This window comes from Monodon monoceros, unplaced genomic scaffold (assembly GCF_005190385.1).
Source record: "Monodon monoceros isolate NGI ecotype Baffin Bay Population unplaced genomic scaffold, NGI_Narwhal_1 Super_Scaffold_11, whole genome shotgun sequence".
Taxonomy (NCBI): domain Eukaryota; kingdom Metazoa; phylum Chordata; class Mammalia; order Artiodactyla; family Monodontidae; genus Monodon; species Monodon monoceros.
The window spans coordinates 79,100,143-79,113,104 of NW_021703767.1; the positions used below are offsets into that span (position 1 = coordinate 79,100,143).

Below are 12,962 nucleotides of genomic sequence, written 5' to 3' on the forward strand. Positions count from 1 at the left end.
AGGGAGGGAGGGAGGGAGGGAGGGAGGGAGGAAGGGAGGAAGGAAGGAAGGGAGGGAGGGGGGAGGGAGGGAGGGAGGGAGGGGAGGAGAGGAAAAAAAGTAGGAGAGTTATGAAAAACTTGCCTTAACTGGAGGAGGAGAAAAATTGAACACTCCCCTCAACCAATCTGGAATTCCTCTCTTCCAACAGTTACCTATTTTAGTGCCTAGGACTCTTCAGGAAATAGACATGAGTAAGAAATGGTCCCTAACCTTAAGAAGTTTCTATGGTAGGAGAATCTTATACTAGCAAGGTTGGAAAAAAGCTTCAATTTTATTAATAATCTATTAAAATGAATACCACATCAATTAAATGGTGGTAAGTTACCTAAATGAGGTGATATTATCTAAATGAGGTAAAAAAAAATAAAGTGTTGCTGGAATGTAGAAAAAGATAAGATCACTTCTTGCAGGGAGCAGAACTAAGACCTCATTAATGAGGCAACCTTCAGACTGGGCCTTGAGTGCTGAGTAGAGGTCGGGCCCCAACAAAGGAGGCAACCTTGCATGAGCAGAAAAGCACACAGTACTTCAATTTAGCGTGGCTGTGGGGGAATAAGGAAAAGTAGCTAGCAAAAGAACTAAAAATGTGGGATGGAACCAAAGCACTGACAGCTTTGCATGCAAGCTTGAGGAGTTTGAATTTATTCTGCAGGCATTAAGGAACCCCCAAAGGTTTATTCTTGAAACAAGGGTATGACTAATGCATGGCAGGACATTTAAAATGATCCCTCTGGCAGAAGCAGTACTGCTCCCCACCAAGGGGCACTTGGAAATTGCAAGGAGGGACATTGCCACAATGCCTAGGACAATTACTGGTACTTAGTAGCCAGGGGCTAAAATATTCAACCCCTATAATGCACAGGGCAGCCCCGTATAACACCCATCAGGAACTCTGCTGAGCGGATACCATACAGGACCTCTAGGAAGAACTCAGCTAGGAAGGGGATACACCAGCCAGTCCAGGGGCTATCCTACTCGGATTAAAAGATACTCTGTGAGGAAAGAAGAACGATGTCTTGGTGTCAGGGTAAGCCAACCAACCCTACAGGCAGCCTGCAGGCTGGGGCCAAGCCTCACAGACTGCCACTGAGGAGGGCTCTCCAAGTCTGATTGCAAGAGCTCTCCAGCGCGGGGAGGCCCGGAAGGCTCCCTCACCCTCTCCCAGCCCCAAATCCATCCCATAATTTATTAATTGGACTGAATTAATTGAGAGGCCTCCATGATTACCTCCAGATGTCTCTAACAACAAAGAAAACTGGAAATGCAGGAAAAAATAAAGGCCTCAGCACGTGGCATGGCCAGGGAGAGATGGGGTGGAGGGGGAGAGATGGGGCCCAGCGTGGCCTGGGTAGCATTACACCACGCCAGGAGGGGTGACATGACCCTGAGCAGCCCCGTTGCCCTTATCCGCTGTCCCAGGTTCCCCTGCTCCGTGTCCTTAACTCACAGAGTTTCATGACAACCAATGAGATGACAACATTAAAGTGGTTTTTGTTGTTGTTTTTGGGGGGGTTTTTTTGCGGTACGCGGGCCTCTCACTGCTGTGGCCTCTCCCGTTGCAGAGCACAGGCTCCGGATGCGCAGGCTCAGCAGCCATGGCTCACGGGCCCAGCCGCTCCACGGCACGTGGGATCTTCCCGGACCGGGGCACAAACCCGCATCCCCTGCATCGGCAGGTGGACTCTCAACCACTGCGCCACCAGGGAAGCCCTATTAAAGTGTTTTATATACTGTCAAGTGCTAAGCAAAATGAAGGGAGGAAAATTGTTGGAGGTGTAGGTCTCTCAATCAAAGAGGATGACTGACGTGAAGCAATGAGGAAGCCTCTAAATTAGGAATCAGGAGGGTTCTGTTACTTAAGCCAGTGGGGACACTGGCTTTTCACTCTGGTTGCAGGGCCTTATTTTCCTCCCCTGCACCTTGTACACATGCTAATGTACACAGGCACTTGGTAAATTGCAGGTTCCTTGGAAGAGCGGGGATCATATTTTATACATCCCTAAACCACCATTAAGGCCCAGCACAAAACCAATACAGAAAAACAACTGTGAATCTGGTTTACTCCTGGTTCTTAAAACTGGCTGCACATTTAGAAGTCTTGGAGATTTTTTTTTTTAGATACCAAAACCAAGCTCATCTTTCAGGGTTGAGAAACATTAATTTTGGTTTTGTTTGTTTAATTGAGCCTCAGTTTTCTACTAAAAGGGAATAAAGTGTCTGTTCTACTCTCAACAAGACCAAAGTGAGTATAAGTGGGGAACAAGTAAGATAAAGATTTGAACATTTTAACGTGCCCTGCACATTTGTAGTATAAATTTTATTTGTGGATTTTTAAAAAAATGGGTTAATATTATCCTTGCAAATTTTCTATAAATCTCAAGTTATTCCAAAATAGAAACTTTCAAAATGGGTTAATATAGGATACAGTGATTTCTAAAGCAAAGAGGCACATTTCCAGAGCAATCACACGTTGCCAATTGACTGTAGAATCCTGGCCTTTTCAGAAATTCTGCAGATATAAAGGAACAGGAAACTTCTGGGAGAATATGAAAAATGAAAATGTAAGCATCCATGTGCAAACCATGGACCCCACCATTTTTTCAGTTATCCCCAGCACCATATATCACCCTTCCACTGTACTCTCCATGGAGGCAACCCCAGTGACACCTCCAGTGAGTGCCAGGGTCTGGCCAAGTACCTGTCTGCATAAGACCTTAACAGCATTTTCTCAAACCTTTCTTCTATGTTACCAATGGCCCAGTGACACCACTCTCAGGGTTTATAATGAAATTTAATGACCCTGAAGACTTGCTCATGCTGTGCCCACCATCTATAATGCCACTACTTTCTACCAAGTACACCCCCCCACTTTTTGTTATCTTGACCAAGCTGAAGTGTCTCTGATGCTGTGAACATTTCCCTAGCTCCCTCCAGAAAGAGTAACTTAATTCCCAGCCTCTTGTTTCATACTAATAACAGTCCACATGTAAGCTATTTAATCACCTGCCTATCTACCCCAACAAGCTGGAAGTTCCTAAGTGGTCTCACTATACCAGCACAATGCCTGGCCAGGAAGCCCTTAGAAAAATATCTTATGCATGAATGGGTGAATGAATAAATGCTGATCTCCTTGGTTACTCCTCCCTTTCTAGAATCTGCATCTCCCTTCTTAGCATCCACTGATGGAATCATCTCTTTTTTCCCTCCCTTAATTTAGAGATGTAATGAATTGTGTTGATAGATTTCTAGATATTGAACCATCTTTGCAGTCCTAGAAAAAAATCCTACTCGGTCACAGTTGTCATGTTTTGGTATATTGATGAATTAAATATTCTACTTTACATAGAATTTCTGTACATATAATGCTAAGTAAGATCATTCTGTAGTGTTCTCTACTTGTTTTACTCATTATTAGGTTTTGATATGGGGGTTCTGCATCCTCTTCTACTGTTTGGATTAGTTTACTGATAAGATTGGAACTATCTGATCTTTAAAGGTTTATCAGAATTCAGTGTAAAGCCATCTAGATACGAAACTTTCTTTAATAATAGAGCTTAATCATATTTCCAAGAACTTCTACAATAATTGTAGCAGTTGTATACTTCTTTTGAGGTCATTTTTCAGCATTTATATTCTGCTGGAAATTCATCCATTTCCTCTAGGTTTTATCTCTGCTCCCCTTCACCCAAGCTACCTCTCGATTAAAAATGATGTCTCATGTACTATGTATCATTTAGATCTGAGCATCACTTCCTACTAGTCCTTGAAGACATAATTCACATTCTCCGTCCTCCAGTTCAAGCTATGTCCCCTTTCACTACATTTCCACAGCACCTGGGATACTGCCGTCACCACTCCCATCACATGTCACTCTGGCTCTCTGCTTGCCTGAATCACAAACTAAACTCTTCAATCCTTGAGAGCAGAAGTAATTATCATGCTCCAACCTCACGGCCTAATACATAATAGGCACTCAATAAAAATGTCTGTTAATTTAATAAATGAATAAATTTATTTGCCAAGTCCTAGAGCTCCAGATAAAGCAAAGTCTCATCCTGTACTCGGATGGTTCAGATTATCATCCTGTTTTCAAGGAGTTTAAAGCCTACCTGAGGAAGATATATTTTTATATGTGAAAAGAGAAAATGGGCAACACAAAGTATACAAAAACAAAAAAAAACCAACTGGGGTATGTAACAGGATCTAGCACAGGGGTACTTTGAAAGCTAGGGGGCCCTGAAAGACAAAGGGATAAGCAAAAGGACAATGCCTGAAAATTCTGTGAACTGAAGGAAGAAGCAAGGCATTTCTTTGAGAAGGCAGCAGACCAGCTGAACTGAAATGAGGGACTTAGAATATTTGGGGGAAAGATTTGGAAGGTTAAAATGAGCCTTGCTCATTTAAAGGTCTTATACAGAGAAATAAAAAGCTAGAACTTTTATCTTTGAAAAGGAATCTAACAGGAGTGAAAATTCTATGTAAGAAAAACTAATCTATGCAAAATGGACCCAAGGAAGGAGATAAATACAATAGTATAGACATAGAGTCCCTATGACCCCAGTTCTAGTCTCAGCTTTGCCAGTGTGACCTTTAACAAGAGAGGATGCTCATTTGCAGAATGAATGTCTGTAAAGTCCCAATCAGCTCTAATATTCTAGAGTGCTTTCCTTCTCTGAAATCTTAATTACAGCCCTTCATTTTGATAAATGGGTTTGAGAAAACCTCACAAGTTTAGTGAACAGACGAACTAGAACATTTCCCTGGGGTTTCTCAGCTTCTCAGAAAGAGACCCATGGTAAACAGAGAGATAAGCACTGGTGAGAGCTGGTTTTGCCGGACCAAAACTTACCCTGCTCTTACTTCCTCTGGTTCTCGATTGGTTTCACTCTACGCATATAATCATCATGAAAGCAAGAAGTGAAAGGGAAGATCTACACAGAGGCTCTGAAAATACACAAACACCATCAGAAGAGAGGAAAGCAACAGAAGTGGCCCTCCTCTAAGCAAGATGCCTACTGCTGATGGGAGTTAAAAAGCTGGGGCTTCCTAAGCACTGGTCTTTCAGGAACTGTCATCAAATGCAAAGCAGTTAAGAAGAACCTAAGAGGTTTCACTAATTGCCGCTCTGTCGCTCTTGTCTTCTCCTCCTAACTGTTCAGTGGGTACAAGAAAGCTACAGACCTCCTAACTGTTCAATGGGTACTAGAAAGCTACAGACCGACAATAAATAGCAAGTGTTTATTGAGGACTTACTATATGCCAAGCAATTTTCTACTGGCCACATAATCATTCTGACTATTACATGAGGTAGGGTTATCTTTCTCCATATTTAGCAGATCAAGAAAGTAAGGCTCTTAAGAGTTAAACAACTTGCTCAAGGATACACAGCTAAGGAAGAGCAAAGCTGAAGCTAGGACACAAGTCTTGGACCCAAAAGCCATGGTCTTGACCATGGTACTATCTGTCTATTTGGAGGAAAAAGAAAACACCATAATCCAAAGAAAGTCATCACTTAGAAACAGGAGATTTTGCTTTCACATCCATCCCTAGCTCCTACATCCTACCTGCCATAATGTCTTCTCTATTTTGTTCCATCAAACCTAACTATCATGAGCCCCAGGATCACAAACTGATGAAGCCAAAAGTCTAGCCAAACTGATTAGACACAAGAAAACACAAACAACTGAAAAAGGCCATGTGACGTCCAAGACCCTTCCTCTATGGGTGCGAAAACCTAGGGCTACAGGTAAGGTGCCGTTTAATACTAAAAATGGCTACCAAGCCTCTCTAAAGATCGCATGTGAATGACAAGTCACTGTCATCCACAAAAATAGAATGAACTACTGTTTGCTCAAGTTTTGCTTCTTTTCTAAAATCAATAACAAGGGAGTTCCCTGGCGGTCGAGTGGTTAAGACTCTGCGTTCCCACGGCGGGGGTATGGGTTTGATCCCTGGTCAGGGAACTAAGATCACGTATGCTGCATGGCGCAGCCGGAAAAAAAAAAAAAAAAGGCTTACAATCGATAGTACTCTTCTTTAAACATTTACATAGCTCACCAAACTTTAAAAACAACCGAGCCCCGTTGTATAGTATTATCTAACACCAAGTGCTATAAGCTTAAAGAAGTGTTTTTCAGAACTGCACACTAGACTCATCTGGGAATCTTTATGTATGTATTCTGATTCAAGGGTTGAGAATAATTGACTTAACTTAGACTGTTTATTTTAATCTTTAAATTATGTTGCATTAGTCCCTAAATCTCCCTTGGCAATTAACCCAAGCAAGGCCTGGCTCTTGGTCAATGTTTGCTGAATAAATGAACGACACTGAAGGAAGAGACAGGTATGCACAACACTATTTTATTGGTAGAAGAAGAGAGGCTGAGGGGCTTTGTGACTTAGACATCAGAAGTAGTTGACAGCCGATTGAGTTTAGGATTCGTGTCCCTTAGCAACATTTTCTCCACTTAAACAAGCAATTAAGATTTAAATAACACTGTCCTATACCTTTGGAGATTTTTCATGATCTTCCCTCTTTGTATAAAAGTCAGTGCCTTCCTAGAGTTTCAAAACTGCTTTCTTAAGGGGCTGTTAAAATGGTACACTGTGCTTGCCTCCCTAGACTACAGCTAATGATCCTTTTCTACATCTTGGTCCGCAGCTGCAAGATACCTGATCTTCTGAATTCAGACCCAGCTCCCAGTCTCAGCTCTGCCATGAGCTCATAGTGCAACCTTTGCTCTCTCTGGGGTCACAGTGACCTCCTCTGAAAATGATGGGACTCGATGATTAGATGAATGCTAATGACAACTCTATGCACAAACGCATGAGTCTAGGGAAGATCCTGACTGTAGAACTAGCCAGAGACACGTAAAGGTCAGCCGTGGAGATTCCAAATCATCCATAATTCTCCTCCTAGGTCATCAGTGAGGAAACACCTCTTTGTTCTTTTTTTGTCACCCGTTTCCCTGTCTCTTCAATCCTCCCCACTGTGGGAGGGAACCTTAGAATGATCTCAGAGATTACCAAGGTGTCAATCGAGATTTATTATGCACAAGTAAATAAGTACTTCAGGCAAACCTTTTCCAAACGGTGTAGGTAAGTCCCTACCAGTGTAATTACGAAGCAGATATGCTGTGGCATGTGACGGAAGCATGGGAAGACAACGTTAAATAACAAGGCAGGCTGAAAATTACACACAATTGTTAGTTGAATAGCAAACGTAATCACTCTTCCTCTGATGAGAGCTGGAAGGGCAAAGAGGATCTGCCGTGGGCTGAAAATGTCAATGCGTTTGCTCCACTTCTCTTTACAGGCAACTCTGGCCCCCCGCTAGCTAAGTGCCCCACTCTCTGCATGGACAGCTGCCATTACTCGGAAGGGGTGACGAGAGAACAACTCTACAGAAATGCCAAACATTTATATAGACTATCTGACAGACAGATGGAAATACTGGAAAAAACACTGGACTGAGATGCAGAGGACTTGGGTGGATTTCCAGCTCAGCCACTAACTGGCTCTATGACTTTAGTCCCTTGGCCTCTTTGAACCTCAGTGTGTCTCCCTATCTGTAAACTGAAGATGAGATGCCTGCTACCATTCCTTCCAACCCTCATGTTCCATGACCCCCCCCCCCCCACAAGTCTGCCAGCTGAGCGAGCTGAGGTTTCTTACAAATCCGTCTTCACTCCTATGAGTGCCCTTGACTGGGGGTGGTAGAGTGAGGGAAGGCAGACCAGGAATCAACAGGCTAAATGCCAACCTGCCTTGCACAGAGTTAGTACGAATACAGATCAATGCTAAAGGCGCAATCCCTATGACTGGCAACACAGCTGGTGGCAAGAAAAACACAACTATACTTGCAGGTGCCAGTAAACTGAGAAGTAGAAAGAGGGAGAAGCATCAGTCCGTTCAAGTAAACGTTTGTCTCTGATAAAGAAGCGAGGCGGAATAGAGACATAATCCACATTGTACTGTCACTTCAGATTCAGAATATCACACGGAAAAGGAACAAGTGACCCTGACAGGGAAAAAACAGCACTGGAAGACCAGGCCTCTCAGAAGATGGTAAAGGAGAGAATGGAACCAAACCAATTACTACCTCATGGGCTTTTATTTGCCGCAACTGGGTGACAACAGCCAGGACAGGCTATTCAATGGCTAAGAAGTCACAGGGAGTTGCACCTGGGTTCAACCCAGTTGTTCTGCTTCCGGAAGGTGTTTGTGGTGGAAAAGTTTCACTAAACAAGTGAGAAACTCTTGCTTATTCTTGGATAATAACTAGAAAGAGTGGGTAAAAGGCACTGAAATAGACATAGGATTAAAGAATTTCTCTTCCAAAAGAGTCAGCACCCACGCCATTGGAGATCAGCACTAAAGTCATGAGACCCCAACTTTGCACTCTAGGTCACCTTTAATGACAATGGTTCTACTTGGCTAAGTGAACAAGCAAATATGTACCCTGTCTGGACCTCAAATTCTCCAGCTCTGATCAGCTCAGTGCTTTGTGACCACCTAGAGGGGTGGGATAGGGAGGGTGGAAGGGAGACGCAAGAGGGAGGGGATATGGGGATATATGTATATGTATGGCTGATTCACTTTGTTATACAGCAGAAACTAACACACCATTGTAAAGCAACTATACTCCAATGAAGATGTTTAAAAAAAAAAAAATTCTCCAGCTCTAAAATAACGAGCATTAAGAAGATGATCTCCAACATGCTACGTTCTGCAATGGTATGGCTAGTCTGGGGAGTGTGCTGTGCTTATTTTTTAAATGTGCTCTTAAGGAGCTTTCTCTTAAGTCTCTGATTCTAGCAGACTTTTCTGTACAAGGCCAAGAAAAGGGTGCAAATACCTTGAGCCCTTTGAGTTCAGTAAGTCTACTTCTAAAAGTGGAAATCTGGATTTACAAAGATGAGATTCTGAGTGCCTGATTCAGAAGGGTTTAAAATTCTGGTTTATACCCTGCCCCTCCACCAGGATGAAAAAGTGACCATGGGAAAAATCACCAACAGCATCTCTAACAAGGCCTAGCAATCTCTTTGGTGGTATCTGGCTGGAATCCTCTCATTCCAAACCCACTGACAAGTGGGTAGGTCCACAAGTTAATGGCCACTCACTGTCTGCTTTCCCCTGACAGCTTGTTCAAACCTGTATTAAAATACATGAACACCGTGTTTTAGCTACCTGTTTACAAGTCCATTGTACCCATTAGACAGATCAGTGACTATTACTAGCGCCTGAGGGATGTTTTCATTGATTTTAATTTTTTAAATAATCTTTTTGTTCTTCTTTATTACAAATTCACTTTGATATCCCAATAAAACTATATTGAATAAGAGAAAAAAACCCTCTATTTTAGATATATCTTGAAAAGTAGAAACATTTCACTTTGTCTTCAATGACTATAAACCCTCTATTGACAAATCTCAGGCCATATTTACGTGACACTACTATATGTAACACTGTGAAGCAATGTTTGCTCAGACCATATAACCTGCCAAGAGTAATCACAGCAACAAGACACAGAGTTAACTGTTACCCTCCAGCCTTCTAAACATTATATTGCTCACAAAACTGTCACCTGTCAACTGTGCTGTTTGTATCCTAATGTCTCATTACCGGTTGTAAACTAGTTCAGAGCTTTTGCATACAGTTTGGATGCTATAATTTGAATTAACATTATTGAATTTGGATAATATGATTATTACAAGTTAAAGTTTCCAAACTAATCTTTGTTTCTCTAATACTTAATTTTCATCTTAAATTTCTGTTAAACCCCAAATCTACTTCATTCTAAGGTTAAAATGTAAGGATATTGCTAAATTAAATTAAAATGCCCAGTCACTGGAAAAATAAAGGGGGAGGAAGAAGAGGCACAACTTTTCATCCTTCAAGGATCATAAGATACAGCTTTAAAGAAGAAAGAGACGCAATGCATTAAATGCTCTGAAATTAAAATTTCCATTTAACACCAATCCAAGAGCCTGGAGAAATTTCTCAGTATTTGAAATGGTATGAAAAACAGGCAGGCTTCTCATTAGAATGTGTTATAAATTCAAATTATGGAAGAGAGGCTAGTTTTCCAATTTCACGTTTAATAGCAAAACAATTGAAACCATTTTCAACTGGTGACCTTTTTCTTAAGTCACGTTGGAAGCTGCTCCACTTTTATTTCAAGATTTTGAAACAGAGACAAAATCTGTAAGAGCATCGACCAATAGCCGCTGAGTAAAAACGAGCCAGGCTGTTTCGGATCAGTTTCAGAATGACATGCGTGGATGTTATTCCCTTTCAAATTTCTTTCGATGAGAGTGCTGATGTTATGCCTTCTGCATTTTTATTAATTACTGACTACCATGCAAAAAAGGCAATGCCATGTGTGAAGAATGTACTAAATTGGCTAATATTCTGGGGAAATAAAACACACACATACACATGCACTTTAGACATAGGTAAGGCAGCAGCTAACGACTTACGAATATAGAAGTTTTGATATCCAAGAAGCATGAAATTGTTAATGAAGTTATTTCTTCTAATATGGAGCTGAAGTTGAAACTTAATCACCCTCTGTGAGTGTGTTTGTCCAAATCAATGACAAGGAACCTATGACCTCACAAGGCAGCCCCTTCCATGGCAGGAAAGTTATAACTGCTAGAAAGTTATGTGAGGCTGAAAACTATTCCTCTAAGAACCACCGATCAGTCCTGCTTTTACTTGGAATCACAAGCCCTCTTATACATGGAAGCCCTCCAGATACTTAAAATATATATATGTTTTTAGTTTCGTACGTAACTTTTTCTGTGTCCCAAGTTTAAAAAGTCCCATTCTGGGCTTCCCTGGTGGCGCAGTGGTTGAGAGTCCACCTGCCGATGCAGGGGACACGGGTTCATGCCCCGGTCCGGGAACATCCCACATGCCACGGAGCGGCTGGGCCCGTGAGCCATGGCCACTGAGCCTGCGCGTCCAGAGCCTGTGCTCCGCAACGGGAGAGGCCACAACAGTGAGAGGTCCGCGTACCGAAAAAAAAAAAAAAAAAATCCCATTCTTCCCTTTTTTTTCCAACTAGCCTTATAGCTTTAGAACAATAACATAAAATTTTAAATCTCAAACCAGTAGTTTTCAAACTTTACTTTGGCAAAAAATTGTTTCTTCATGCCAAATCTTTAAGAAAATCCCAAGAATAAAATAGACAAATGGATAAAAGAGTTCCTCGGATTTATTTAAATCTTCGTCCTTCGGCAGAATACACTTCACTTGTGGGAGAAGTATAAAACGTATTACTTCCTTAGCCTCCAATGAGAACTATGCTATGAGCCAGGTTGAAAACCCTCTGCTCTAAAATCTTACAGTGATTGTAAGGAAATAAAGAACACAGACGGTATCTTCCTATATTTTCCTAGTGCCTAATACAGAACCTGTCCCATCATCAGTGCTTAGCATGGGATTAGTATATAAAAGAGAAGGGAAACTTAAAGATTTGGGACCATAAAGAGTTAAACTCTGCTTCTGAATCATGTCAGTTCACATTTCAAGCACTGTTCTCCACAATTCCTTATACTTAGGGTGACTATACATCCAATTTATGCCTACTGTTTCACTGTAATTATTAACAGTGTCCCTTTTCACTCTCAGAAGTGTCCCCATTTGGACAATACCTTATATATAGTCACTTTACTTATAACAGCAATAATGAGGTTTTGGTCACTGAGTCCAAGAGAATTCTGAATATGATAGGGTCCTCTCCCAAAGGCTCCATATGGCCAAAGACCTTCCAACTTTGAGTCTATTACTGCAACTGCTAAGAGGGCAGAGCAATTAGCAGTGAGAAGGTCTTGGGGGCTTCCCTGCTCCAGAAGCACGTGCTTCCCAGTAAGGATGGAAGAAGGTACCAGAATGATTGCGCAGGAGTAGAAAAACACAGGATACAGGAGAAATCAAGAAGAAGCTAGTATCAACTACCCTACTCACTCAGCCTCTTTCTCCTGAAGTAAAGAATATCACCTTTTCCAAGAAAATCAGATTATTTACTTCAATTACATCTTTACCACCTGCCCACTCCTGTCCCCATGACCATCAATATTACCAGTGATTTTATGTCTACTGTTTCAAGTAGAAGGACAATTTGGAACAGGAAAAATTAGGGAGTGGGCAAGAAACAGAAATAAAATGTGTCCAAATGTATTCACTAGGGTACAAGAGTAAAGATGGAGGGGATTACTTATAAATGTTTTACATTTTTAAATAGGGGTTGGGGGAAAGTTAAGGGAAACGAAGTCGAAAGAATTCAATGCCGGCCCATAGGCTATATGTCAGTTTGATTTATTTTAAATAAACTGTTTTATATTGATTTCCCTTGGAAATTCAAAATGTATATTCCACAGGGGCGGGGGAAGAGGCGAAGCACTCAAAGTGGAAAGTTGACAACCCCTGCCAAAGACGGAACTCCCCCCAGACATGGTAAGCACTGTTGTATCATAAAATCGCATGTCTCCTTGTAGTACCTTCCAAGATGTTTGAAACCAAAACAGTTTAGAATACTCTCCCAGCTCAGGATCTTCCCTCCTTATGGCAGTTTTTCTGATAAATAGGAATTCCCCTTAGGGATTCCCTAAAGTAAAACTCTTGCCTTCCCTTCTGTTATATAATTAATTACACTGACAAATAGAGATCTAATGGAACATAATTGTTAATTCATCCTCAGTTTAATATCAACTACACACAGAGCCTTACAGAAGCCATGCCCAAAATGTGACAACAACAACCCTTACTGTGTTGGAAATGGTGGATGAGCACTCAACCTTGCCATATTGCAGAGGCTGTCTGGCAGGGTAGGGTTTGATTGCAAAAGAGATTTTGCCAAAATATGTGTACCAGCTTGAGACTTGGAAGATAAAAGTAAGATGGAAGCCACGCTC

General features: G+C 41.6%; 1 protein-coding gene across 8 annotated transcripts in view; it reads right to left on the reverse strand.

Moving 5' to 3' along the window:
- The window catches only part of LPP (LIM domain containing preferred translocation partner in lipoma), a 682,060-nt gene that overhangs the window by 448,571 nt on the left and 220,527 nt on the right, over positions 1 to 12,962 (reverse strand). The window lies entirely within an intron of this gene.